The sequence below is a fragment of the Herpailurus yagouaroundi genome, unplaced genomic scaffold (assembly GCF_014898765.1).
Source record: "Herpailurus yagouaroundi ecotype Mexico unplaced genomic scaffold, PumYag 198, whole genome shotgun sequence".
NCBI classification, from domain to species: Eukaryota; Metazoa; Chordata; class Mammalia; order Carnivora; family Felidae; genus Herpailurus; species Herpailurus yagouaroundi.
In genome coordinates this window covers 19,751,382-19,775,781 of record NW_024412429.1, presented here as the reverse complement: position 1 = coordinate 19,775,781, position 24,400 = coordinate 19,751,382, and the positions used below count along the sequence as shown (strand labels likewise).

The window sequence follows — 24,400 nt, the reverse complement described above, 5'->3', positions numbered from 1 at the left end:
ACCCAAAAAAACAAATAATCCAGTGAGGAAATGGGCAGAAGACATGAATAGACACTTATCCAAAGAAGATATCCAGATGGCCAACCGACACATGAAAAAATGCTCAACATCACTCATCAGCAGGGAAATACAAATCAAAACCACAATGAGATACCACCTCACACCTATCAGAATGGCTAACATTAACAATTCAGGCAACAACAGATGTTGGTGAGGATGCAGAGAAAAAGGATATCTTTTGCATTGCTGGTGGGATTGCAAACTGATGCAGCCACTCTGGAAAACAGGATGGAAGTTCCTCAAAAAATTAAAAATAGAACTACCCTACGGCCCAGCAATTGCACTACTAGGTATTTATCCAAGGGATACAGGTGTGCTGTTTCAAAGGGACATATGCACCTCAATGTTTGTAGCAGCACTATCAACAATAGCCAAAGTATGGAAAGAGCCCAGATGTATGGAAAGTATGGAAAGATTCATCAACGGATGAATGGATAAAGAAGATATATATATATATATACACACTGTGTGTATATATATATACATATACATATACATATACATATACATATACACACTGTGTATACACACACACACACACACACACACACACACACACACACATATATATATGGTGGAATATTACTCAGCAATCAAAAAGAATGAAATCTTGCCATTTGCAACTACATGGATGGAACTAAAGGCTATTATGCTAAGTGAAATTAGGCAGTCAGAGAAAGACAAATACCATATGACTTCACTCATATGAGGACTTTAAGAGACAAAACAGATGAACATAAAGGAAGGGAAACAAAAATAATATAAAAACAGGGAGGGAGACAAAAACATAAGAGACTCATAAATATGAAGAACAAACAGAGGGTTGCTGGAAGGGTTGTGGGAGAGGATGGGCTAAATGAGTAAGGGGCATTAAGGAACCTACTCCTGATATCACTATTGTACTATATGCTAACTAACTTGGATGTAAATTTGAAAACTAAATTAAATAAAAATTTTGCAAATAAATGAAATAAAATATTATAAAATGTAAAAGAATAAAAATAAAAAAAGTAAAATGATTCTCTGAGCAGCCAAGTCATTAGGATTTTTATCTGCTGTATCCAGCAGAAAAGAGGAGAAAACAATGAGAATGTATGCAATCAGTGCTCCTGAACTGATGGAAATCTTTCACTGTGGCACTTAGAAGAGCTCAGCTCTGCGGGCATCTTCTGACTCCCTTCTGCACACAAAGATTTAACTACCATATGTCTAGTTATCCTGACCCATTAATTCCTACGAACTGCCCTAGAGGACAACTTACCTTTATACTATAAAAGATCATGTAGTTGATGAGATTTTCAGAGTAAGTTGGCAGAGTGACACTATCACAGATTCTCTCCCACCACAACTAAATAAATTTACAAATTTTAAGTAAAACAAGACCTAAAAAAACTAAACCAGTAGCAATCAAACATAAGAAGAGACACAGCCTTATGCCTACTCTGTGAAAAGCATAAGCTGAAGAGGGGGAGGAGATGGAGAGAGAGCTTATTCCAGGAAGTAGTATATCTACTAATAGTGAAGGGAAAAAAGGAAGAGGGAGAAAGAAGAAAAAGTTAAATATACATATAAAAAGAATACTTCCAGTGTAGGAAGAAGATAAAAGTTGTGGAAAGTCCAAAGAAAGAAAACGTAAAAATCTACCTCTGTTCCCCCAGAAGCAGGAAAAAAAAATTCTCCAGAGCTCATTGTCTATTTTGTATCTTGTTGAGTTTTTTTTTTTTTTCCCCTGCTCAAAACAAAGCTGCAAAGAAAAGACAGGCTATTCACGGTGACCTAGAGCTAATTATATCCAACAAAATATATGCATCCAGCAAAACAGAACACCAAAAACAAAACAAAACAAAACAAAACAAGAAATATGAACAGAAGAGAAGTAAAACAAGCTCATAGAAAGTGCTAAAGGCCCAGGGTGAAAAAGGCACAAAGAACCCTGGGTGTTGAACCCCTCCTTCCCCGCAGATGATGAGGTTGTAAGTCCAGCCCACAGGCCTGATCTTAGTTCAGCCATATGAACAGTAGTTGGGAAGAAGCAGGTAAAGAAGGTGAAGCTTATCTCCAGGTGAGGAATTGTTTCCAGAATTCACCCCACGTTTGTTATCTCTCCAGGCCTCAGACATCAGCTCACATAGTTCTAGTAGACTCTGGGCAGGGCTTTGGATGAAACTGGAGTGACAAAAGCAGAAGCATAAACCAGACTCACAAAAAGTAGCTTCCCACAATCCAAATGAGCTGTCCTCCTCTCCCGTCCCTCCGACACAGAAAATAAACACAATACACATTACCCAGAGTGAAGATACAAACCAGTCTCAACTATGATGTGAAAGGAGTTTAAGGGATCCCACCAGCACAATGTCAGAGAAAACCATGGGTCTTAAACATCAGTGACAGTTAACATTTATTGCTCACTGTGTGACAGGCACTAACCACTTCACATATATTAATTCACTGAATCTACACAACAGCCTAATAAGGTAGGTACTACTCTTGGTATGTAATTCCATAATCAAAAACCCTGAAGCCAAATGTGTCTTGAAACTCAGATTATTTTTCAGATTTTAGAAAGGGATGAAGGTGTATGTGCCATCAAAGACATAAAAACCACGGGTCCCACAGAAGCACGCTGTAAACATGTTAAAATTTCCAATTAAATCTATGAATATTCACACTAATTGGGACAATAAATCCTATAGGTAGCTCATATCAATTCAAATCAGGTCAAGTTGTGCCTCTAAATAAATGTATGGCAAACATACAAAAACTTAGGGCTTTCAGAGCCTTTTAGATTATGAAGAGATCCAGACTTGTAGTGGTAGTCCCTGAACCAGTGAGAAAACTACTGTAGAGGAAGTTTCAGCTCACAAATTCACCTAGGTCAGAAGGTAAAAGTAACAGAACCTAGGTAAAAACCCAGACTCCAGGGTCTGAAAGTTTAACTCCGTTGACGGAATCACCAGTGCACATCCATTGACGCAGCAAGTGTTTATTAAGCAACTACTAAACTATAGGAGCCAGGGATCCAGCAGTGAACAAGGTGGGTGGAGCCCCCATATTCATGGAACTTACAGTTTAGGAGGGACAATAAACAAATATGTAGTATGCCAGGTAGTGATAAATGCTAGAGGTGGCCCAGTGACTACCTTTCAGACCAGGCCCTCCCTACCCCCCATGTAAAACAATAACCCAGTTTCCCTTTGGTAATAGGGATCAGGCATCATGGCCTGCTGCTTCAGTGCCTCGGAGAGCCTAAAATGGCCATCGGGGCATTCTCTCTAATTTACTTCAACAAAACTGTATAACCTGATGGAAACACCCATCCCTTAGGCAATAGAAGTCGCAACTCACTAAGACCAAAGTTGCAGAAATGAGAAGGAGAAATTCTAGATTCTCAGGTGCAATAGTGAGAAGAGTCACTCATAACTCCACTTCTGGGTTCCCAGATTATATATCCTGACTGTAAGGGAAGAATAAAAACAATACTCAAATAAAGTGTAGATTACTTCCTGCGGGAGAGCACTAAAACATCACAAAGCACTGTCTTCAAGCTGACCCTGTAACTCAGATTTTATACCTTTCTATCAGTTCTGCTCTTCTATCAGTCCACCTGCTTTTAGATCATGAGTAAGTGGGAGACCAATGAATCTCATGGGCGTGAACTTATTGCCATACTTCTTTCACTCTGAAATGAGTTTCTTGGTGATGGATGATGTCGTAAGGAACAACATGCTGTTTTGTGGATCTCTCAATAGTAGATGGGAGTACTGACAGAAGAAACGTGTAAAGGGAACCAAATCCATAACCAGAACGTTAGTCCTGTAAGGATAGCCTCAATCAACATATTTGATTTATCACTGGGTGGCGGACTGATTCTGCTGAAGAAGAAGCCATGTTGAGGGCAAAGTGTTGGCCTGTGCTGCAGACAGGTTGACCACTCAGCAATAGCAACAGTCTGATTAGCCTTGTTAAGAGAGAGTCTATGCTGTTAGACTTACGCATAACTTCGTCCCTCATGCCATACATGCCCACTTTGTAGATGAGTCTTTTTTTTTAATGGTTATTTATTTGGAGAGAGAGAGAGACCAGGAGCAGGGGAGGGGCAGAGGGAGAGGGGAGCAGAGCGTCTGAAGCGGGCACTGTGCTGATAGTAGACAGCCTGATGTGGGGCTTGAACTCACGAACCGTGAGATCATGACCTGAGCTGAAGTCAGACACTCAATCTACTGAGCCACCCAGGCACCTCTGTAAATGAGTCTTTTAAGCAACTACTATGGCTGGTAAAAGGCTGACATCTACAGCACAGGACATCCTGCCACCTCATTACTGACAGCTGGCTCGGGAGGGACATTCCCTTTTTCTAAGACCTTCTTGTCATGAACCTGCCAGTTTGTCTAAGACCCTGAGGAGTCAGCTAATCTGCTAGCAGGCCTGTGACCCCATGCACATCTATACTTCAGACCACCTTCTTTTCTAAGGGCAGAAGAGCACCAGATGTACTGTGAAAGCTCTGCCCCTAAGGAAGTTCCCCGTCACCAATGACCAGAGAGGCACTCTTAACCAAATCTGTACAAATACGTTAACTCTCTGCTACCAGCTGGTGCCGGTGTATTAGACGCACTCACGTGTCAACCAGGCTTTCAATTTTTCCTCTTCTGTTCATTGGTCATAGGCAACTCCCCACGAGGCCGTATGTATGAGATGAAGGAAAGGTGGTGAGGAGAAAATGGCACCATGAGAATCTGAGCCACCTTTTCATCAAATTTACTAGCACCCTTTGGAGCTGCTCACACCTAGACCCACTTTTAGTAACGATGGATCGTTTCTATGCAGTTTAGGATATGGTAGATTGGAAAAGACCAGACAATAATGAGCTTCTCAAATCTCACGGTCCCTTAGTATCTCATGGTCAGCTATCCTGTCTTTCTAAGGACCCCATAGCAAAGCGGGAACTGCTTATCACACAGAGAATCTTGACAGAAGGAAAGGTCAGAGTTTCCTCTGAAATCCTAGGGTGGGAAAGCCAATACACAATGATCCTCCTATTGAGGCTTTACTGAAGGCCATATACACAACAAGAATCATTAAGTGCAAGTGGTAAGGCAGCTCCCACCACTGTGCGAAGCTTCTATAGAGCTCTCTTTAGGTCTCCTCTCAAAAACAACAGCCTCATTGAAAAAAAAAATAATAACAGCCTTTTAAGCAAGTCAGTAAATGAAACAGAGTAACATACACAAAGGTGGTTTATAGGGCCTCCAAAATCCAAAAAGGCCCACCCAAAGTCCCAAAATTGTGGTGTGCAATTCAAGCTATAATAACTTGACTTTCTCTTTAGAAGCAATATACAGATAAACACCAGAACATTAGAATTCTAGCAACTAACCAATATAGTAAATCCTTGAATTTTTGTGGGGTTTATCTCCCACCCACAGACACACAAAAGTCTTACTAAGATATATAAGTCATTGGCTATTTTTTACTCACCAGATCTGATTATCAAAATGTCATCAATGCAATGGATTGGTGTAATTTTCTGCAGGACATCAAGACGAGCAAGGTGCCTCTAGTACATTATGACAAAGAGCAGGAGAGTCGACCTGGTCTATTAAGATGTTACTCTGGGCCCTCTGTAAAAATAAAAAATACTTTGGATTTTACTATTGGAGATAGGAATTTTTTTGATAGGTCAGTAGCTACAAACAAGGGGCAAGACTTTCCTGATTTACTCCAAGAAAGATAGCATATCTTTAGAGCAGCTGTAATGGTGTCAACTCATGGTCATTCTCCAAGATCGACCTAGCCTTTAGGTCAATGACATAAGTAAGTTAAATAGAAATATGGCCCTAATCTCCATAATTACTTTCAGAAATGTTGCACAGCTTTTAGTTTACCATTTTGACTTGGTGAGGGTACTGTGAGGGAGACTGGAAACTTTTGGAATAAATGAAAGTCTACAAGACCAATGACCCAGTTTCTTCACCAAACATCATTAAGAGTAGGGAGAGGGAACTGTTATAGATTAAAGACGCTTGAGATATATCAGGAATTTATTTAGGTACTGATTCAACCAAATCATCAAAAAAGTCATTCTTTGATGCAATTAGGGAAATTCAAACGTGGGCTGTGTAGTAGATAATATTAAGAAACTATTGTTGGGGCACCTGAGCGTCTCAGTTGGTTAAACATCTGACTTTGGCTTAAGGAATGATCTCACAGTCCGTGAGTTTGAGCCCTGCATCCGGCTCTGTGCTGACAGCTAAGAGCCTGGAGCCTGCTTCAGATTCTGTGTCTCCCTCTCTCTCTGCCGCCCCCCCTCCCCAGGCTTATGCTGTATCTATCTCTCTCAAAAATAAATAAACATTAAAAAAATGTTTAATAAAATACATTTAAAAAAATTTTTTTAAAGGAAACTATAGTTATTTCTTTCAATGTGTTCATGATATTGTGATTACATTAAAAAGAAAAAGTCCTCGGCATCTGGCTGGCTCCACTGGAAGAGCATGCAACTCTTGATCTCAGGGTTGTGAGTTCGAGCACCACATTGAGAGTAGAGATTATAAATAAATAAGTAAATAAATAAATAAACAAACAAATAAATATTCCTTATCTGTTGGAGGTACATAATAAAGTGTTTATAGATAATGTGATGTCTGGAAATTCTTTTTAGAACTCTCCCATACATGGGGGAATGTGTTAGTATGGTTAGATAAAACAATATATTAATAATTGTTAGAGTAGAGGATGAGCACTTCACCTATAACCATTCTCTATACCTCTATGTGTCTGAATTTTTTTTTTTGTAACAGGTTTGAAGATTTTCATAATAGTAACTTGTTTAAGAATGATGCCATCTATACAACTCCATAGCCCCCGCACTGACTGGTGGGTGGGTCACAATGGCATAATGGGTATTTAATGATCAACCTCAACCCAGAGTATCTTATATGGAAGGTCTGGAAAATACCCTTTCCCCAGGGCCCCAATGCACAATCACCCTATAAATGGCCTGTGGGAAACACTTAAAGATTTACAGTTTACATCTGTGGCTATGTGATTTTCCACAGAATACATCACAGGGACCCAGCTTCTCCTCAGTTACCCCTCTAGTTCTGAATTGACTTACCTCTAGAATTGATGATAGCCTGTGAGTTCTCATTCTGGAGTGTGTAATCACATTTACACCCACAAGGTTCTATATCTCAGTCAATATCTCAGTGGAATACACATTCATTTCATTCCTGTAAACCCACAATCAACTCACTACTACCACAGATTCCAACAAGTCAAAGCAGTTGGCCATTCTGACTCTACCTATGATAGAAATTGTGCCTATTTTTTCTAATGGTTAAGGACCACCACTTGGCCTCTGCCTAGCCAGTACCTCATCATTCCCATTAAAGCTAGGATCCTGGGAAGATGGCGGCGTAGGAGGACGCTGGGCTCACGGCGCGTCCTGCTGATCACTTAGATTCCACCTACACCTGCCTAAATAACCCAGAAAACCGCCAGAGGATTAGCAGAACGGAGTCTCCGGAGCCAAGCGCAGACGAGAGGCCCACGGGAGAGGGTAGGAAGGGCAGCGAGGCGGTGCGCGCTCCACGGACTGGCGGGAGGGAGCCGGGGCGGAGGGGTGGCCTGCAGGCCAAGCAGAGCCCCCGAGTCTGGCTTGCAAAAGCGGAGGGGCCGGATGGAGTGTGTTCCGACAGCAAGCGGAACTTGACATCTGGAAGGTTATAAACTAACAGCTCTGCTCCGAGAACGGGAAGGCTGGAGGACAACGGGAGGGAGAGGTGTTGAGCCCCGGAGGACAGAGCTCAGCTTGGCGGGGAACAAAGGCGCTCGCCAGCGCCATCTCCCTTGCCCATCCCCCAGCCAAAATCCCAAAGGAAACCAGTTCCTGCCAGGGAACTTGCTTGCACCGCGCAAACACCCAATGCTGTGCTTTTGCAGATCCATCCCTCCACCGGGTCTGACTCCCTCCCGGTGCCGCAGGGCCCCTCCCGAAGAGGATCTCCAAAGGAAAAGCGAGCTGAGCCTGCCCCTCCGGCCCCTGTGCACCTTGCCGATCCACCCCAGCTAATACACCAGATCCCCAGCACCACAAGTCTGGCAGTGTGCAAGTAGCGCAGATGGGCCATGCCACCCCACAGTGAATCCCGCCTCTAAGAGAGGGGAAGAGAAGGCACACACCAGTCTGACTGTGGCCCCAGCGGTGGGCTGGGGCCAGACATCGGGTCTGACTGCGGCCCCGCCCACCAATGCAACTTATTCAAGACAGCACAGGGGAAGTGCCCCTCAGTCCCACACCACTCCAGAGACTATCCAAAATGAGGAAACGGAAGAATTCCCCTCAGAAAAATGTCCAGGAAATAACAACAGCTAACGAACTGATCAAAAATGATTTAAACAATATAACAGAAAGTGAATTTAGAATAAGAGTCATAGAATTAATCTCTGGGCTTGAACACAGTATAAAGGGCAGCAGAGAATCTCTTGCTACAGAGATCAAGGGACTAAGGAACAGCCAGGAGGAGCTAAAAAATGCTATCAATGAACTGCAAAATAAAATGGAGACAACTATGGCTCAGATTGAAGAGGCAGAGGAGAGAATAGGTGAACTAGAAGATAAAATTATAGAAAAAGAAGAAGCTGAGAAAAAGAGAGATTAAAAAAATCCAGGAGTATGAGGGGAAAATTAGAGAACAAAGTGATGCACTAAACAGAAATAATTTACACATAATTGGTATTCCAGAGGAGGAAGAGAGAGGGAAAGGTGCTGAAGGTGTGCTTGAAGAAATAATAGCTGAGAACTTCCCAGATCTGGGGAAGGAAAAAGGCACTGAAATCCAAGAGGCACAGAGAACGCCCTTCAGACATAACTTGAATCGATCTTCTGCACGACGTATCATAGTGAAACTGGCAAATTACAAGGATAAAGAGAAAATTCTCAAAGCAGCTAGAGATAAACATTCTCTAACATACAAAGGGAGACCTATAAGACTCGTGACCGATCTCTCTACTGAAACTTGGCAGGCCAAAAAGGAATGGCAGGAGATCTTCAATATGATGAACAGAAAAAATATGCAGCCAAGAATCCTTTATCCAGCAAGTCTGTCATTTAGAATAGAAGGAGAGATAAAGGTCTTCCCAAACAAAAACTGAAGGAATTCATCACCACTAAACCAGCCCTACAAGAGATCGTAAGGGGGATCCTGTGAGACAAAGTACCAGAGACATTGCTACAAGCGTGAAACCTACAGACATCACAATGACGCTAAACCCATATCTTTCTATAATAACACTGAATGTAAATGGACTAAATGCGCCAACCAAAAGACATAGGGCATCAGAATGGATAAAAAAAAAGACCCATCTATTTGCTGTCTACAAGAGACTCATTTTAGACCCGAGGACACCTTCAGATTGAAAGTGAGGGGATGGAGATTTATCATGCCACTGGAAGTCAAAAGAAAGCTGGAGTAGCCATACTTATATCAGACAAACTAGACTTTAAATTAAAGGCTGTAACCAGAGATGAAGAAGGGCATTATATAATAATCACAGGGTCTATCCATCAGGAAGAGCTAACAATTATAAATGTCTATGCGCCGATACAGGAGCCCCCAAATATATAAAACAATTACTCACAAACATAAGCAACCTTATTGATAAGAATGTGGTAACTGCAGGGGACTTTAACACTCCACTTACAAAAATGAATAGATCATCTAGACACACGGTCAATAAAGAAACAAGGGCCCTGAATGAGACATTGGATCAGATGGACTTGACAGATATATTTAGAACTCTGCATCCCAAAGCAACAGAATATACTTTCTTCTCGAGTGCACATGGAACATTCTCCAAGATAGATCACATACTGGGTCACAAAACAGCCCTTCATAAGTATACAAGAGTTGAAATCATACCATGCATACTTTCAGACCACAATGCTATGAAGATTGAAATCAAGCACAGGAAAAAGTCTGGAAAACCTCCAAAAGCATGGAGGTTAAAGAACACCCTACTAAAGAATGAGTGGGTCAACCAGGCAATTAGAGAAGAAATTTAAAAATATATGGAAGCAAACGAAAATGAAAATACAACAATCCAAACGCTTTGGGACGCAGCGAAGGCAGTCCTGAGAGGAAAATACATTGCAATCCAGGCCTATCTCAAGAAACAAGAAAAATCCCAAATACAAAATCTAACAGCACACCTAAAGGAAATAGAAGCAGAGCAGCAAAAACACCCCAAACCCAGCAGAAGAAGAGAAATAATAAAGATCAGAGCAGAAATAAACAATATAGAATCTAAAAACACTGTAGAGCAGATCAATGAAACCAAGAGTTGGTTTTTTGAAAAAATAAACAAAATTGATAAACCTCTAGCCAGGCTTCTCAAAAAGAAAAGGGAGATGACCCAAATAGATAAAAAAATGAATGAAAATGGAATTATTACAACCAATCCCTCAGAGATACAAACAATTATCAGGGAATACTATGAAAAATTATATGCCAACAAACTGGACAACCTGGAAGAAATGGACAAATTCCTAAACACCCACATGCTTCCAAAACTCAATCAGGAGGAAATAGCTTGAACAGACCCATAACCAGCAAAGAAATTGAATCAATCAGCAAAAATCACCCAACAAATAAGAGTCCAGGACCAGATGACTTCCCAGGGGAGTTCTACCAGACATTTAAAGCAGAGATAATACCTATCCTTCTCAAGCTATTCCAAGAAATAGAAAGGGAAGGAAAACTTCGAGTCATTCTATGAAGCCAGTATTACTTTGATTCCTAAACCAGACAGAGACCCAGTAAAAAAAGAGAACTACAGGCCAATATCCCTGATGAATATGGATGCAAAAATTCTCAATAAGATACTAGCAAATCGAATTCAACAGCTTATAAAAAGAATTATTCACCATGATCAAGTGGGATTCATTCCTGGGATGCAGGGCTGGTTCAACATTCTCAAATCAATCAACATGATACATGACATTAATAAGAGAAAAGATAAGAAACATATGATCCTGTCAATCGATGCAGGAAAGGCCTTTGACAAAATTCAGCAACATTACTTCATAAAAACCCTCGAGAAAGTCGGGATAGAAGGAACATACTTAAAGATCATAAAAGCCATTTATGAAAAGCCCACAGCTAACATCATACTCAATGGGGAAAAACTGAGAGCTTTTTCCCTGAGATCAGGAACACGACAGGGATGTCCACTCTCACCTCTGTTGTTTAACATAGTGTTGGAAGTTCTAGCATCAGCAATCAGACAACAAAAGGAAATCAAAGCATCAAAATTGGCAAAGATGAAGTTAAGCTTTCACTTTTTGCAGATGACATGATATTATACATGGAAGATCCGATAGACTCCACCAGAAGTCTGCTACAACTGATACATGAATTTAGCAAAGTTGCAGGATACAAAATCAATGTACAGAAATCAGTTGCATTCTTATATACTAATAATGAAGCAACAGAAAGACAAAGAAACTGATCCCATTCACAATTGCACCAAGAAGCATAAAATACCTAGGAATAAATCTAACCAAAGATGTAAAAGATCTGTATGCTGAAAACTATAGAAAGCTTATGAAGGAAACTGAAGAAGGTATAAAGAAATGGAAAAAACATTCCGTGCTCATGGATTGGAAGAATAAATATTGTCAAAATGTCAATACTACCCAAAGCTATCTACACATTCGATGCAATCCCAATCAAAATTGCACCAGAATTCTTCTCGAAGCTAGAACAAGCAATCCTAAAATTCATACGGAACCACAAAAGGCCCCAAATAGCCAAAGTAATTTCGAAGAAGAAGACCAAAGCAGGAGGCATCACATTCCCAGACTTTAGCCTCTACTACAAAGCTGTAATCATCAAGACAGCATGGCATTGGCACAAAAACAGACACATAGACCAATGGGATAGAATAGAAACCCCAGAACTAGACCCACAAACGTATGGCCAACTAATCTTTGACAAAGCAGGAAAGAATATCCAATGGAAAAAAGACAGTCTCTTTAACAAATGGTGCTGGGAGAACTGGACAGCAACATGCAGAAGGTTGAAACTAGACCACTTTCTCACACCATTCACAAAAATAAACTCAAAATGGATAAAGGACCTGAATGTAAGACAGGAAACCATCAAAACCCTAGAGGAGAAAACAGGAAAAGACCTGTCTGACCTCAGCCGTAGCAATTTCTTACTTGACACATCCCCAAAGGCAAGGGAATTAAAAGCAAAAATGAACTACTGGGACCTTATGAAGATAAAAAGCTTCTGCACAGCAAAGGAAACAACCAACAAAACTAAAAGGCAACCAATGGAATGGGAAACGATATTTGCAAATGACATATTGGACAAAGGGCTAGTATCCAAAATCTATAAAGGGCTCACCAAACTCCATACCCAAAAAACAAATAATCCAGTGAAGAAATGGGCAGAAAACATGAATAGACACTTCTTAAAGAAGACATCCGGATGGCCAACAGGCACATGAAAAGATGCTCAACGTTGCTCCTCATCAGGGAAATACAAATCAAAACCACACTCAGATATCACCTCACGCCAGTCAGAGTGGCCAAAATGAACAAATCAGGAGACTATAGATGCTGGCGAGGATGTGGAGAAACAGGAACCCTCTTGCACTGTTGGTGGGAATGCAAATTGGTGCAGCCGCTCTGGAAAGCAGTGTGGAGGTTCCTCAGAAAATTAACAATAGACCTACCCTATGACCCAGCAATGGCACTGCTAGGAATTTACCCAAGGGATACAGGAGTACTGATGCATAGGGGCACTTGTACCCCAATGTTCATAGCAGCACTCTCAACAATAGCCAAATTATGGAAAGAGCCTAAATGTCCATCAACTGATGAATGGCTAAAGAAATTGTGGTTTATATACACAATGGAGTACTATGTGGCAATGAGAAAGAATGAAATATGGCCCTTTGTAGCAATATGGATGGAACTGGAGAGTGTTATGCTAAGTGAAACAAGCCATACAGAGAAAGATAGATACCATATGGTTTCACTCTTATGTGGATCCTGAGAAACTTAACAGAAACCCATGGGGGAGGGGAAGGGAAAAAAAAAAAGAGGTTAGACTGGAAGAGAGCCAAAGCATAAGGAATTCTTAAAAACTGAGAACAAACTGAGGGTTGATGGGGGGTGGGAGGGAGGGGAGGGTGGGTGATGGGTATTGAGGAGGGCACCTTTTGGGATGAGCACTGGGTGTTGTATGGAAACCAATTTGACAATAAACTTCATATATTAAAAAAAAAAAGAAAGAAAGAAAGAAAAAAAATAATAAAGCTAGGATCCCAAGGCACCTGGGTGGCTCAGTCAGTTAAACTTCCGACTTCAGCTCAAGTCATGATCTCAGGGCTCATGGGTTCAAGCCCTGTGTCAGGCTCTGCACTGACAGCTCAGACCCCGTCCAGAGCCTGCTTCAGATTCTGTGTCTTCCTCTCTCTCTGCCCCTCCACCACTAGTGCTCTGTCTCTCTCTCTCTCTCTAAAAAATAAACATTAAAAAAAATTTTTTTAACCAGGATTCCAATTTAATGGTGACACTTGAAACTATTATCTCAAGGATAGGGAACACGGATCAGCAAACGTTTTTTCTGTCAAGAGACAGACTGTAAATAATATTTAGCTGTGAGAGCCAGTTTCTGTCATGAGTACTCACCTTGCAGTGCAAAAGCACCCAAAGACCAAAGGGCATGGCTGCATCCCTTTATTTATGGACACTGAAGTAAAGCTTTACTTATGGATGCTGGAATTTGAGTTTTGTATCATTTCCATGTGACATAAAATACTTTCTTTTCCAACCATTTAGAAACGTAACAACCATTCTTAGTTTGCATGTCATCTAAAAACAGGGGGTGGGCCACTGGCCTTTAAGTCAAAATTTGGAAATCCTGATCTAATAGGATCTATTCTGTCATGTACTATCCTGGGTTCTGGCCCATCTAGAAGCAGTAAGAAGCACCTCTAGTTCCTTTGGCCTATTTACCATGTCTTCCACCCCCCATGTGAATGCACAGTTCCCCCCTGTGCCGGGCGGTGATTTAACTCTCCTTCCGGGCTTGGAGGCCTTATGGTTGGGTCTATAAGAAAAGTCATCCCCCAGGTAAGGCAACAGCCTCAGGAAATATCATTCCAAGTTCTCAGGGAAAGAAAAGGGTGATTTCCTGAGACAGGAGAGGAGGGACTATTTGAAATCGCAACAAGGGAGGTTCTGGATGATTTGAAGATTCAAATGCCATCTGCACGAATGTCCCTACTTCAGAATCTCTTCCTTCCCAGCCAGTGTTCTGATCTTAGCAAAAGAGACTCAGGCTTAACCAGAGTTGTAATTCGGCAACCAAGCAGTTCAGTTTTAGGTCTGATCCTTCTTCATGTTGGCTCTGCAGCTATAGGCCGGAAGGAATTCTTCTACACTTGATCTTAGCCAGAAGGCCGAGAAGCGATTAGGAAGGAATTCTTTCGAAGCCTCCATAGAACCTTCCTGGTTCTCCACTTTTGTCTTGAAGGTAAAGTAGTCTATTTTTATACTCTCTGGCACACTCAGAGTCCAGCAACACTCCCTGAAATATTTGTCATCATCCTTGTCATAATATCAGGGAGTACAACAGCCTGGTTATCTTCCAAAGCCTTGCCCTCGCTGCCTCTCCAGCTCACACCCCTATGAGAGTAATTGTAATCGTGATGCCACAGCATGCCATCTATTGTGTGTGCCCTGTGGCCCCAGGCACAGAGGTTAGCCACAAAATGACGGTTAGCAAGTCAGTCTGAGAGTTGTATCTTTAAGAGAGTCCTAAGGACCGGATGAGTCAGGATCCCGGCAGGCAACACACTTCAGATGAAGAGACTAATACAAAAACTGCTTAGGAGGCACCTGGGTGGCTCAGGTTGGTTGCACATCGGACTCTTGTTTTGGGCTCGGATCAAGATCTCACAGTTGCTGAGGTAGAGCCCCGTGTAGGGCTCTGTGCAGACAGCATGGAGTCGCTTGGGACTCTCTCTCCCCCTTTCTCTCTGTGCCTCCCCCACTCACTCATGCACATGCTCACTCACACACCCTCTACGTAAATTAATTAATTACACATTACAAAATAAAAGAAACTTCTTAGAACGGTGAAGCAAAAGAACAAGTTAGAGGTTAGTTAACGGTTAAAGGTTGAAGGCTAACCTTGGTCAAGATTAAGGAACAACAAGATCTGGCAAGATGTGCCGAAAACCAAGCAGTAGAACATCATTCCTACTCTCAGGATGGAGAAGAGGAGAACGCAGTGTCATCAGAGTTAGTGAGAGCTGGAGCTAGGAGTGGCCACCTCTAGGGACTGTCCTCACAAGGGGTGCAGTAGGGAGGAAGCAAGGAAGAAATACCCAACTCGCCCTTTCCCACCCCTGCCGCCTGATTTCCTGCATGCCCTTCCCCTTGGCCCAATGTAACTGGAAGCCAATGGTCAGGCAGCCCAGATGATGGACAGAGCAGTAGTCAGCCTCCTGGGGGAAGAGAATGAGGCAGAGCAGGGCCCAGAGAGGAGCTGGGGTGGATTGCAGCGGGGCCAACAAACAGAATAAAGAGCACATACGGAGGTCCCTCATTTAAGGAGGAAACGTGGGCGGTTACTTGCTCAACTTCACATCGTGAGTGGCAAAGACTAGAATTCAAACGTAAGAGGTCCACCTACAGACCTAAACAATGGCACTGCACAGCCGCACACAGGTACTTCCAAATACTGGAGAACTGGGGGTGGGGGGAGAAAACTCACAAGAGCGTCTTTAAGATAAAAAAACTGGGGGTGCCTGTGTGGCTCAGTGGGTTCTGACTTTGGCTCAGGTCATGGTCTCACAGTTCATGAGTGGAAGCCCCATATCAGATGAGCTGGAGCCCTGCTTTGGGATTCTCTCCCCCTCTCTCTCTCTCTCTCTCTCTCTCTCTCTCTCTGTCCCTCACTTACTTGCACTCTTGCCTACTCGCGCTCTAACTCTCTCAAAACAAAACAAAGCAAAACAAAACAAAACTGGGCAGTAGCCAAGTAAGAGATGCCTAGGGAATCGGTGATAAAGGCATTAGTGGTAGCAGTAAATAACCAAATGTACGAGAGAATGTTTCTGCAGAAAAATGTTATGAATATTATCAATTTAACAATAGTAATACAAACCAAATGGGGAGTGAGTGGCAGAAGGTAGTTTAAGTGCACTGATTTCATCTTTCTTCATGGGTAATCGACAGTGACAAAGTTAATGAGTAAGAAAATTACGTTCTGTTTTTTGGGTATGAATACAATCATAGTTTTCAAATGTTATACACTTTTTTCACTTGTGCCTCCTCAGAGAGTCAGGGGTCCAAAAGGGAGAGTTAATGTTACCATCACCCTTCCATTTCTGAACGCATCTGTCCATTTCTGTCCAAATGTGTTTCTGTTACATTTCTTGCTTTTTATTCTGGATATACCTTGGTGTTGTAGTAAAGAGAAACTTGAACAGTAAAACAGTATTTGTAGTGGAGCCCAGGCTTCGAGAGATTTCTTGAATAAAGGATTTAGCCAGTATTTAAAAGATTAAAAAACACAACGTTACAATTTGTCTGTTCGTTAACCCCACTGACGGTGGGGATCCATTTTCCCTCAAATGATCATCCCCTCTGCAAGAATTGCTGCTTATCCTCAGATGTCAGAGATAGCATTGCTCTCAGAGAGTCAGCAACTTTTACAGCAAAGAGCCACGAGGCTTTGTTTCTGGAGGGGACACAAGCATTCACGGTTTTTCACATTTTAACTTGGAAAGTATTTCTTTCTCTGATGGTGGCGCAGGGTGTGCACACGGCACGGTGGCGGCCAGGCCAAGGATCAGGTTTTGTTTCTCATTCAGGTATTTATTGATGAAGGTCAAAATGGTCGCATCTACTTGTGGATTTGGACCCTTTATTATTCTTAAAGTACATTTCCTTTTCCCATTGAGCATTTTTGCCCTGATGGACTGATGGCGTGTATCATAACTCCATCTTGTTGCTTAGCATTTACCCCCTATTTCCTTGTCTACGTTTTTAATCTTTCTGAATTGTTTTGAGTCTCTCCTAGGTACAGAGCTCCTGGGTTGATTCTTCACCCAACCCGAAAGCCAGGTGATGACAGGCGAGTTGATAGCTGCATTTCTGCTACACACAGTAAATAGGTAGGAAATGCTGTAGTTTGTTTCTAAATGCTTTGTAATTTTTATCGTAGTTTCCTCTCTATTCTGCATAACGTAAAGGTGAATTTTTTGTTCCCCCAAATATTATTTTTTTAATTTAATTAATTAATTAATTAATTTTGAGAGAGAGAGAGAGAGAGAGACTTTTATATTAAATACTCAAGTCAACCAACGTATTTTTATCGGTTTCTGTGCTCATTGTGTTTTATAGCCCTATGCCTAACCACTGGGTTCACTTTTCCTTAACCTACTGCTTTTGTTAATTTTTTGCTGAGTCATTGACACAATAAACTCTTGTTTATTACATGTCTTTGTACGCCTGAAATATCTGTATTTGCTCCTCCTTTACCCACCAGAGTAGCGAGTCTGGCTGTGGCTTCCCATGTGGAACTGAGTGCATTTGGCCTCCTCTACTCAGCAGGAGCTGTAATCCCCACTGGGAACCGGGAGACCAGTCTAGGTGCCTTCCACCCTGCCCCCCACTCTGTGCTAATTCTGCTGGATGGAGAAGTCCATCTGGCTTAAAAGTCCAGCTATGTCTCTTTGCTTTCTCCTCTTACATATTATCTTTCATTGCAGTGCCTTTGATGGAGAAAGGGGTGTTTAAAACAGATTCACTCTTTCCTCTGTTTCAAACTCTTGTTTTTCAAAAATATTTATTATGTAGTTTTGGTTTGTTAGATTATAACTTCTGAATAGAAGGATAAAATCAAGTTTCTCTTTAATTCTGACATTGACATAGACCTTTTCCCCAGTAAACTCTCACTGTGTTAAATAATCTATCGTAGAAATCAAGCATGGTATACTTTTTTTTTCTTTTTACTGTTAAATTCAAGTTCAGTTAAAGTTTATGGAAATTTAGACCAGTGAGCTATTAATTCTGACTAGGATTAGAGAAGGATTCACAGATTAGGGACATTTGGTCTGTGTCCTAACAGATGAACAGGAGTTGGCCATACGAATAACGATGAGATGTTCAAAGCAAAAAAGCAGAGTTCACAAAATGACCCAAATATAAGCGGTCTTGCAAAGTGAGTTCAAAATATGAGCCAATTATCTCAAAACCAAGGGACTCCAATAAAAATCAGGATTGCTAGCTTCTGACAGAAACAAAACAAAAAAAGTAAAAGCTTTGGCAAAACAGGGCCCAGCCCTCCAGCATTCCCACAGGGCCGGAGCAAAGGAGCTGTGCCTCTTTCAGATAGGTCTTCTCTCCCTGTGCCACCTGCTTGTCCTCTGTAGGCTTGGTGTGTGGCCCCTGCAGAAAGTCTGGAAGCCTACAAAGGTGCACAATGTATTTAGAAAAGGTTTGAAAACAAGAGAGTAATGTGATTCGATCTTTGTTTTCAAGAAGCAAGTCTGGTGGCGAAAGAGGACAGGTGGGCAGGGAGGAGAGGGGACAATTTGGAAGCAGAGAAACCAGTTAGGAGGCTGTTACAATACTCCAAGAGAAAGATGACAAAGTGTAAAACAACTTGGTGGCCGCGGGACTGTCATGGAAGGTACAGAATCGGAGAATCTCGAGACGTAAATCGGAAAGACTTAGAAAATGGACTGAATGCCATTTTGTGGCGGTTGTGAGGGAAAATGTGCCAGAAACTATTGAAATGTTTCTAGTTGTGGGGACTGCATGTTGCCATCCACCAAGACACGGAACTCAGAAAAGAGCAAAAGTTTTGATGAAGAATTAATTCTGGTTGTTGTACGTGTGTGTGACCTCTTTGAATCAGAGGCTGGATCTTAGTTATCTCTGTGTCCCCAGCTTCTAACACATCTACTGAAAGGGGCTCCATAAATGAATGTTGAATTGAACTCAATTAAGCTTATTGATTTTTTTAGTTGTTTGTGGGAAGGTCATACAGGTGGAACTATCCAGAAGTCAATTTGTCATTTTAGAGCTCAACAGAAAGGTTCAAGCTAGAAATACATTTAGGTGTTGTCAACATATGTATTTCCTTGACTGATTTCTACAAGTTGTATTGTATTAAGTCATATTTATTGATAATATGTGTTGATTAAAAGTTTGTGATTTTGTTTATTTGTATGATTGTCGCATGTGCTTAATACATTGTAATACTGAGGATTTATAGAGATTCTCACCATATCCTCTCCTATACCTTCAGTAGTATAGATAATCCATAAAATGCTTTTTTCACCAGAATACATTTCTGATAGACTGTATTGTTGTTGTTTTTTTAAGTAGGCTATATGCCCAGTGTGGGACTTGAACTCAGAACCCTGAGATGGAGAGTCTTCATGCTCTACTCCAGGAGCCCCCTGATAGTCTCTAAAATGACAACAAATTTAACTTCTTACAGTCATCCGACAGTGTGAAAGGGTGTCAAGTGATTTAAGCATAAATACACCAACCCCAGCTTGACTGAAGTTTCAAGTCGAGTGTTTTTGTTTTTGTTTTTTCAGAACAAAAGAACATTCAAAAATGATAACAGCAACCTTCTTAAGCAAGCACTGATATTTCACTCAAAAGTAGTGTCTATACAGTATAAACTATTTTTAAAAATGAAGTAGTCATTGTTTAAATTGCTAAGTTAGTTTTTAGCTTAAACTTCCTGTGTTCAGGGAAAAAAGAAATACAGTCTGTATTTTTAAGTATGCTATTCACATCCTCTCCTGGGTTTATCTTTCCTTTAGAAAACATGTCAGTGGGGCGGCGCCCCCAAAGGAAAGGAAAATGTACACAGCTTCTTTCCCAGTTCCCTGTAGTACTTGGTAACTCAACACTTAGACAACCACAAGGGATCCTGATTCAATAAATCTAGCATGTTCCCTGTGTGGAGATACAACAGAGTTGTTACTTTGGTGACCATTCTAGAGGAAACCAGCACTATCCAGAGTGAAGCACAAAAAAACACAATGACATAAAAAAGAAGCAGGAATTCACAGAGTGTTCTTTTCTATTTCCTAATTTTTTTCCCTCTCTTTTACTTTTCATTGACAGGAGTACAGAATACCAAAAAGAGTGGAATATGATTTCCCTGTACACCTGTCACCCAGTTCCAAAACTCTTCAACTCAGGGCTTTGCTTGTTTTATCTATTTTACCATCTGTTTCTTTCCTTCCCTATAACAGTGGGAATATTTTGAAGCAAATCCTTGCTATTGTATTATTTCATTCATAAATGTTTCAGTATGCATCTAAAAAAAGCAAGAACTCTTTTTTAAACATAATCAAAATGACAGTATCCTTGCCTCCCAAAAGAAAGTGATATTCTCTAATGCCATCAAATATCCAGACTGTGTTTGAATTTCTCTGATTGCATAATACATGTTTGGTTTTTGTTTTTACCATTGGGTTGGTTTGGATGTGGATCCAAATAACATCCACATCCAGCATTTGTTTGTTAGGTCCTTTGTCTCTTTTAATTGACAGAGCCCTCCCCTCTCATTTTTCTCCAGGCAATTCATTTATTAAAGAAAACTAGATGTATCCAAATCAGCCAGGAGGAGGTCAAACTTTCACTCTTCACAGATGACATGATACTGTATATGGAAAACCCAAAAGATTCCACCAAAAAACTGCTAGAACTGATTCATGAATTCAGCAATGTTCAGGATATAAAATCAATGCAAAGAAATTGGTTGCGTTCGTATTCACCAACAATGAATCAACAGAAAGAGAAATCGAGGAATCAATCCCATTTAAAATTGCACCAAAAACCATAAAATACCTAAGAATAAATCTAACCAAAGAGGTGAAAAATCTATACACTGAAAACTACAGAAAACTTCTGAAAGAAATTGAAGACACAAAAAAATGGAAAAAGATTCCACGCTCCTGGATAGGAAGAACAAGTATTGTTAAAATGTCGATACTACGCAAAGCAATCCACATATTCAATGCAATCCCTATCAAAATAACACCAGAATTCTTCACAGAACTAGAACAAATAATTCTAAAATTTGTATGGAACCAGAAAAGTCCCCAAATAGCCAAAGCAATCTTGAAAAAGAAAACCAAACAGGAGGCATCACAATCCTGGACTTCAAGCTATACTACAAAGCTGTAATCATCAAGACAGTATGGTACTGGTGCAAGAACAGACACTCAGATCAATGGAACAGAATAGAGAACCCAGAAATGGACCCACAAATGTATAGCCAACTCATCTTTGACAAAGCAGGAAAGAATATCCAGTGGAATAAAGACAGTCTCTTCAGCAAGTGGTGCTGGGAAAACTGGACAGCGACATGCAGAAGACTGAACCGGGACCACTTTCTTACACCATACACAAGAGTAAACTCAAAATGGATGAAAGACCTCAATGTAAGATAGGAGGCCATCAAAATCCTCGAGGAGAAAGCAGGCAAAAACCCCTTTGACCTTGGCCGCAGCAACTTCTTACTCAACACGTCTCTGGAAGCAAGGGAAACAAAAGCAAAAACGAACTACTGGGACCTCATCAAAATAAAAACCTTATGCACAGAGAAGGAAACAATCAGCAAAACTAAAAGGCAACCGACAGAATGGGAGAAGATACTTGCAAATTACATATCAGATAAAGGGTTAGCATCCACAATCTATAAAGAACTTATCAAACTCAACACCCAAAAAAACAAATAATCCAGTGAGGAAATGGGCAGAAGACATGAATAGACACTTTTCCAAAGAAGATATCCAGATGGCCAACTGACACATGAAAAAATGCTCAACACCACTCATCAGCAAGGAAATACAAATCAAAACCACAATGAGATACCACCTGACACCTGTCAGAATGGCTAACATTAACAATTCAGGCAACAACAGATGTTGGTGAGTAATGCGGAGAAAGGGGAACTCTTTTCTACTGCTGGTGGGAATGCAAACTGATGCAGCCACTCTGGAAAACAGTATGGAGGTTCCTCAAAAAATTAAAAATAGAACTACCCTACGGCCCAGCAATTGAACTACTGGGTATTTATCCAAGGGATACAGGTGTGCTGTTCCGAAGGGACACATGAACCCCCATGTTTATAGCAGCACTATCAACAATAGCCAAAGTATGGAAAGAGCCCAAACATCCATCGATGGATGAATGGATAAAGAGGATGTGGTATATACATACAATGGAGTATTACTCAGCAATCAAAAAGAATGAAATCTTGCCATTTGCAACTATGTGGATGGAACTGGAGGGTATTATGCTAAACAAAATCAGTCAGTCAGAGAAAAACAAATACCATATGACTTCACTCATATGAAGACTTTAAGAGACAAAACAGAAAAACATAAGGGAAGGGAAACAAAAAATAATATAAAAACATAAGAGACTCTTAAATTTGGAGAACGGAGGGTTACTGGAGGGGTTGTGGGAGGGGGCATGGGCTAAGTGGGTAAGGGGCATTAAGGAATCTACCCCTGAAATCATTTTTGCACTATATGGTAACTAATTTGGATGCAAATTTTAAAAAATAAATTTAAAAAAATTTTTAAGTGAAATAAAAAAAAGAAACTACATAATCTATTCTTGAAGAATTCAGCATATTCTAAGATTTTGCTGACTGCATCTCTATCATGTCATTTAACATGTTCCTGATATTGTAGTTAGATCTAGAAGCCTAATTTAATTCAGATTCAGCTATGGAGTAGAATATTCGTAGAGGTACCTACAATTCAGCTCTCTTTTAGACAGCTGTGAATCAATGATGAAATATCGCTGCTTCATGAGGGGTTTAAAATATGATAATATGTTCTCATTCCTTTGTCATCTATTAGCTGACATACCTCTACAAACTGAATCTTCATCAGTTCTGTGTTTATCCTGAAGACAACGCATTCACACAATAGAAATAAATGCTTGATTCTTTCATCTTATTTACCAGTTTTTAGAAAATAGGTTTGTTCCCTCACAGCCACCAAAGTTTAAAAAGTGAGTTGTTTAGCATCACTTGGTAGTCCTAAGTTTTAAAGTGATGTGTTGCAGCCCCTTCCAATAATTTCCGATTGATGCTCAAATTATCCCAGTACAAGCAATACTTTGGCCAGTACAAGCCTCTTCATGATGGCTCCCAAACCCTTTTGACAGAATCCCAGTAGTCTGTTCTTTCCTTACTCTTTGGTAGAACAAGATAAAAATCTAGTATATTTCCTACTCTAAACCAGGATTCAGACATTTTTCCAGGTTCCTCTATCTGTTTTTGGCTGTATATTACATTTAGAGATCACAGTCTGGGCATATTCTGATTTTTAGTGCTTGGTGTGAGAAATACCAACTGCAGGGCTGTATTTTACCTCTTGCAATGTGCTCCTTCCCACCAGAAGTCACTTACACCTGCCATTCCCTCTTGTCTGGAACACTCTTCTCTCTTCTTGCCACTTTTTACCTCCTTACCTCTCCCCACTCATCTTTAATATTTTAGCTCAAACCTCAGTATCCAAGAAGGCTTTTCCACCTTCCTGATCAATTTCTCCTGATTCATACTCTCAAAGAGCACATGCCCTTCCATACATCGGCGCTCTTGAAAACACTGCTTGATCCACACCTAATTTCCATGCTAGACTATAATATCTAAGAGAGCAGGAACCATGTTGGTTTTTGCTCATCATTGTGCCTTGAGTGCCGAGTCAATGCCCGACATGAAATAACATCCTGTAGTGGGTTGATTAGTTTCTCCTGCTATCCCTGCCCACCCCCCCCCCCCAGAACTCATGTCCACATGGAGCCTCAGATTGTGACCTTTACTTGAAAAGAAGTTCTTTGCTGATGTACTTAGTTAAGGTGAGGCCACACGGGATTAGGGTGGGCCCCAGATTCAATGACTGGTGTCCCCAGAAGGGGTAAGGACACACAGACACAGGGAATAAGGCCCTGTGAAGAAGTGAAGACAGGCACAGAGGTTGGAATGGTGCAGCTGTAGGCCAAGGAATACTGAGGATTGCAAGGGACCACGAGAAGCTGGAAAAAGCAAGGAAGGATTTTTCCCTATAGCCTGCAGAGAGAGGATGGCCCTGCTGACAGCTTGATTGCAGACTACCAGCCTCCAGTACTGTGTGTGAGAGAATACATTTATATTGTTTTAAACCACCCGATTTCTCGTACTTTGTTATTGCAGCCCCAGGAAATATGATGAGCATTACATTTTAAAACTGCATTAGGAAGGGTGATTGCTTTAAAAAT

General features: G+C 41.0%; 1 long non-coding RNA gene across 8 annotated transcripts in view; it reads right to left on the bottom strand.

The window, feature by feature from the left end:
• LOC121013342 (uncharacterized) overlaps positions 1-24,400 on the bottom strand; it is a 275,767-nt gene that overhangs the window by 227,189 nt on the left and 24,178 nt on the right. For 6 of the 8 annotated variants that reach the window (XR_005782647.1, XR_005782646.1, XR_005782653.1 and 3 more), the window contains one exon: positions 5,539-5,681. The exons of the other annotated variants lie outside the window; for them this stretch is intronic. This is a non-coding gene — a long non-coding RNA (uncharacterized LOC121013342). The remainder of the gene's footprint in view (positions 1-5,538; positions 5,682-24,400) is intronic. 8 annotated transcript variants of the gene reach the window in all.